This window comes from Rutidosis leptorrhynchoides, chromosome 1 (assembly GCF_046630445.1).
Source record: "Rutidosis leptorrhynchoides isolate AG116_Rl617_1_P2 chromosome 1, CSIRO_AGI_Rlap_v1, whole genome shotgun sequence".
NCBI lineage: Eukaryota > Viridiplantae > Streptophyta > Magnoliopsida > Asterales > Asteraceae > Rutidosis > Rutidosis leptorrhynchoides.
This window is the reverse complement of record NC_092333.1, coordinates 638,303,124-638,309,262: the sequence shown is the minus strand read 5'-3', so window position 1 is coordinate 638,309,262 and position 6,139 is coordinate 638,303,124. Positions and strand designations below refer to the sequence as shown.

The 6,139-nt window shown below is 31.5% G+C and overlaps 1 non-coding gene across 1 annotated transcript; it reads right to left on the bottom strand.

The window, feature by feature from the left end:
* Nucleotides 1-1,625: 1,625 nt before the first annotated feature.
* Nucleotides 1,626-1,732, bottom strand: LOC139887091 (small nucleolar RNA R71). Its single transcript, XR_011772937.1, has one exon. It is a non-coding gene; the product is annotated as a small nucleolar RNA R71 (small nucleolar RNA).
* Between the last annotated feature and the right edge of the window lie 4,407 nt (nt 1,733-6,139).

Sequence of the window (6,139 nt, the reverse complement as noted above, 5' to 3'; positions counted from 1 at the left end):
TGTTAACTATATATATAACCATATATATGTCATCATATAGTTTTTACAAGTTTTAACGTTCGTGAATCACCGGTCAACTTGGGTGGTTAATTGTCTATATGAAACCTATTTCAATTAATCAAGTCTTAACAAGTTTGATTGCTTAACATGTTGGAAACACTTAATTATGTAAATAACAATTTCATTTAATATATATAAACATGGAAAAGTTCAGGTCACTACATATAACTTGTATATGATTCATAAAAGTACAAGTAACATATCATATCAAGACATTTATAACATGTTTTATAAAATGAACCAATTTTAAATAAAAGGGAACATGGGGTGGCGGTTTTAATGGACCAAGAAAAGACCACCCATGCTCATTTTGTGCTTTTCAATATACACATTCCTTAAGGCATGCAAGTATTATCTTTAACCAAGCAAGTTTGACTCATTTTTCTCTTAAGAACTAGTTTTAAAACTCTTTTTCTCTCCTCCCATTTTGAGCTGGCCGAATTATTCAACAAAAAGGGGAGAGGTTTTGAGTTTGTTAATTAGTTCATCTAGTGTCAAAAATCCTAACCAAGAAAGGGGTGGTGTTGGTAGTTAAAAGCTTGTCAGTATAGCTCTCTTGAGGCTTCAAGTTAGAAGCAATTTCTTCATCATCTTCAACATCATCTTGTTAGAAATCTAAACCCTCAATTAACTTGAGGAGGTACATTTCTTATCTTCTTTTTATTTGTAAGCATATGTTTCAAGACTTGATATGAACATGGAATTTAACTAAATGGTCAAACATATAAACTTGAACTTATATTCATGCTTCCGCTTTCTTAAAATGGTTTTCATAACATGTAAACTTTATGAACATGTTGGTTATAATGTTGTTAAATTCCATCAAATGAGTGGTGATGGTGGGGTTTGATTAGTTGACCTAGTCAACTAGTTAGGCCCTTTGCAACTTTGGTCCCTCGAGTTTCAAAGCGGGTGCGGGAATTAACCAAACAAATATTTTAAAAACGTTCGAGTAAACGAGTGATGTTATAATTAAATAACGGGAATATTAAGAATGTTAGTTAACGAAAGATACGAATTTAGATAATGAAAGATATTATCAAAAAAAAAGATGGTGTTAAAAATAAATTTAACGGAAAAACGCTGGATGTTCCAAACCACAAATCATTCAACCGGAGATTGTAGAGGAAGAAACCATTAAATCAGAATCCTCTAGTGATTCAGATTCAACAAATTCAATCATGGAAAATCAGAAACCTCTAAGTATGGAAGACCAAATGAGAGCCACACGCACAGGCCAAGGTCACGCCATTATTAAGCCAGATGTTAATGTGCCAGATTATGAAATCAAAGGACAAATCCTACACATGGTAATTAATCAATGCCAATTTAGTGGTACACCAAAAGAAGATCCAAACAAACATCTTCGAACCTTTAATAGGATTTGTACTATATTCAAAATCAGAGAAGTTGAGGATGAACAGATCTATCTCATGTTGTTTCCCTGGACTTTGAAGGGAGAAGCCAAATATTGGTTAGAATCGTTACCCGAAAGAGCGATTGACACATGGGATGTCTTAGTTGAATATTTTCTTAAAAGATTCTTTTCGGCATCTAAAGCCGTGAGACTTCAAGGAGAAATTTTTACGTTCACGCAAAAGCCAAATGAAACATTATATGAGGCGTGGACAAGATTCGGAAAATTGTTTAGAGGATGTCCTCAACACGGTCTAGACCCTTATCAAATAGTACAAATATTCTACCAAGGTGTCGACGTCGCTACACGAAAAGACATCGACACAGCAGCTGGTGGTTCCATTATGAAGAAAACCACAACTGAAGCTCACAAAATTATTGATAACACAGCCTCCCACTTGAAATGTCCCGTTCTTATTGATTAAAAACGTTCCATATTAATTGATTTCGTTGCGAGGTTTTGACCTCTATATGAGACGTTTTTCAAAGACTGCATTCATTTTAAAATAAACCATAACCTTTATTTCATCAATAAAGGTTTAAAAAGCTTTACGTAGATTATCAAATAATGATAATCTAAAATATCATGTTTACACACGACTATTACATAATGGTTTACAATACAAATATGTTACAACGAAATAAGTTTCTTGAATGCAGTTTTTACACAATATCATACAAGCATGGACTCCAAAACTTGTCCTTATTTAAGTATGTGATAGCGGAAGCTCTTAATAATCACCTGAGAATAAACATGCTTAAAACGTCAACAAAAATGTTGGTGAGTTATAGGTTTAACCTATATATATCAAATCGTAACAATAGACCACAAGATTTCATATTTCAATATACATCCCATACATAGAGATAAAAATCATTCATATGGTGAACATCTGGTAACCGACATTAACAAGATGCATATATAAGAATATCCCCATCATTCCGGGACACCCTTCGGATATGATATAAATTTCGAAGTACTAAAGCATCCGGTACTTTGGATGGGGTTTGTTAGGCCCAATAGATCTATCTTTAGGATTCGCGTCAATTAGGGTGTCTGTTCCCTAATTCTTAGATTACCAGACTTAATAAAAAGGGGCATATTCGATTTTGATAATTCAACCATAGAATGTAGTTTCACGTAGTTGTGTCTATTTTGTAAATCATTTATAAAACCTGCATGTATTCTCATCCCAAAAATATTAGATTTTAAAAGTGGGACTATAACTCACTTTCACAGATTTTTACTTCGTCTGGAAGTAAGACTTGGACACTGGTTGATTCACAAACCTATAACAATATATACATATATATCAAAGTATGTTCAAAATATATTTACAAAACTTTTAATACATTTTGATGTTTTAAGTTTATTAAGTCAGCTGTCCTCGTTAGTAACCTACAACTAGTTGTCCACAGTTAGATGTATAGAAATAAATCGATAAATATTATCTTGAATCAATCCACGACCCAGTGTATACGTATTTCAGTATTGATCACAACTCAAACTATATATATATTTTGGAATCAACCTCAACCCTGAATAGCTAACTCCAACATTCACATATAGAGTGTCTATGGTTGTTCCGCAATATATATATATATATATATATATATATAGATGGGTCGACATGATAGGTCGAAATATTGTATACGTGTCTATGGTATCTCAAGATTACATAGTATACAATATAAGTTGATTAGGTTATGGTTGGAATAGATTTATTACTAACTTTCACGTAGATAAAATGAGTAGTTTTTATCAATCTTGTTTTACTCGCCATTTCTTCGTTTCTAATCCGTTTTGAGTGATTCCAGTGGCCACGGTTTGGTATTGAACTTAACTTTATGAATCTAAACAGAAAAAGTAAAAGTTTATAGTTGGAAATATAAGTTACAAGTCATTTTTGAAAGAGGTAGTCATTTCCATCGAAAGAACGACATCTTGATGACCATTTTGAAAAACATACTTTCACTTTGAGTTTAACCATGATTTTTGGATATAGTTTCATGTTCATAAAAAAATCATTTTTCCAGAAGTATAGCTTTTAAATCAAAGTTCTTCTTACCTTTTAATTATCCCAACCAAAACAGCCCCCGGTTTTACTACGACAGCATATATCCAGTTTTATGGTGTTTATCGTGTTTCCGGGTTTTAAATCATTAAATTAGCATATCATATAGATATAGAACATGTGTTTAGTTGATTTTAAAAGTCTAGTTAGAAGGATTAACTTTATTTGCGAACAAGTTTAGAATTAACTAAACTATGTTCTAGTGATTACAAGTTTATAACGTTGAATAAGACAGCTTTTTATGTATAAATCGAATGATGTTATGAACATCATTACTACCTCAAGTTCCTTGGATAAACCTACTAGAAATGAGAAAAATGGATCTAGCTTCAAAGGATCCTTGGAAGGCTTGAAAGTTCTTGAAGCAGAATCATGACACGAAAACAATTTCAAGTAAGATTTCCACTCGAAATAAGATTGTTATAGTTATAGAAATTGAATTAAAGTTTGAATATGATTATTACCTTGTATTAGAAAGATAACCTACTATAAGTAACAAAGGTTTCTTGATCTTGGATGATTACTTGGAATGGATTTAGAAAACTTGGAAGTAAACTTGCAATCTTGTAAGTATTCTTGATTTTATGAAACTAGAACTTTTGGAATTTATGAAGAACACTTAGAACTTGAAGATAGAACTTGAGAGAGATCAATTAGATGAAGAAAATTGAAGAATGAAAGTGTTTGTAGGTGTTTTTGGTCGTTGGTGTATGGATTAGATATAAAGGATATGTAATTTTGTTTTCATGTAAATAAGTCATGAATGATTACTCATATTTTTGTAATTTTATGAGGTATTTCATGCTAGTTGCCAAATGATGGTTCCCACATGTGTTAGGTGACTCACATGGGCTGCTAAGATATGATCATTGGAGTGTATATACCAATAGTACATACATCGAAAAGCTGTGTATTGTACGAGTACAAATACGGGTGCATACGAGTAGAATTGTTGATGAAACTGAACGAGGATTTAATTGTAAGCATTTTTATTAAGTAGAAGTATTTTGATAAGTGTCTTGAAGTCTTTTAAAAGTGTATGAATACATATTAAAACACTACATGTATATACATTTTAACTGAGTCGTTAAGTCATCGTTAGTCGTTACATGTAAGTGTTGTTTTGAAACCTTTAGGTTAACGCTCTTGTTAAATGTTGTTAACCCAATGTTTATAATATCAAAAGAGATTTTAAATTATTATATTATCATGATATTATGATGTACGAATATCTCTTAATATGATATATATACATTAAATGCCGTTACAACGATAATCGTTACATATATGTCTCGTTTCAAAATCATTAAGTTAATAGTCTTGTTTTTACATATGTAGTTCATTGTTAATATACTTAATGATATGTTTACTTATCATAATATCATGTTAACTATATATATAACCATATATATGTCATCATATAGTTTTTACAAGTTTTAACATTCGTGAATCACCGGTCAACTTGGGTGGTCAATTGTCTATATGAAACCTATTTCAATTAATCAAGTCTTAACAAGTTTGATTGCTTAACATGTTGGAAACACTTAATCATGTAAATAACAATTTCATTTAATATATATATAAACATGGAAAAGTTTGGGTCACTACATATAACTTGTATATGATTCATAAAAGTACAAGTAACATATCATATCAAGACATTTATAACATGTTTTATAAAATGAACCAATTTTAAATAAAAGGGAACATGGGGTGGCGGTTTTAATGGACCAAGAAAAGACCACCCATGCTCATTTTGTGCTTTTCAATATACACATTCCTTAAGGCATGCAAGTATTATCTTTAACCAAGCAAGTTTGACTCATTTTTCTCTTAAGAACTAGTTTTAAAACTCTTTTTCTCTCCTCCCATTTTGAGCTGGCCGAATTATTCAACAAAAAGGGGAGAGGTTTTGAGTTTGTTAATTAGTTCATCTAGTGTCAAAAATCCTAACCAAGAAAGGGGTGGTGTTGGTAGTTAAAAGCTTGTCGGTATAGCTCTCTTGAGGCTTCAAGTTAGAAGCAATTTCTTCATCATCTTCAACATCATCTTGTTAGAAATCTAAACCCTCAATTAACTTGAGGAGGTACATTTCTTATCTTCTTTTTATTTGTAAGAATATGTTTCAAGACTTGATATGAACATGGAATTTAACTAAATGGTCAAACATATAAACTTGAACTTATATTCATGCTTCCGCTTTCTCAAAATGGTTTTCATAACATGTAAACTTTATGAACATGTTGGTTATAATGTTGTTAAATTCCATCAAATGAGTGGTGATGGTGGGGTTTGACTAGTTGACCTAGTCAATTAGTTTGGCCCTTTGCAACTTTGGTCCCTCGAGTTTCAAAGCGGGTGCGGGAATTAACCAAACGAATATTTTAAAAACGTTCGAGTAAACGAGTGATGTTATCATTAAATAACGGGAATATTAAGAATGTTAGTTAACGAAAGATACGAATTTAGATAATGAAAGATATTATCAAAAAAAAGACGGTGTTAAAAATAAATTTAACGGAAAAACGTGGGATGTTACAAACCACAAATCATTCAACCGGAGATTGTAGAGGAAGAAACCATTAAAT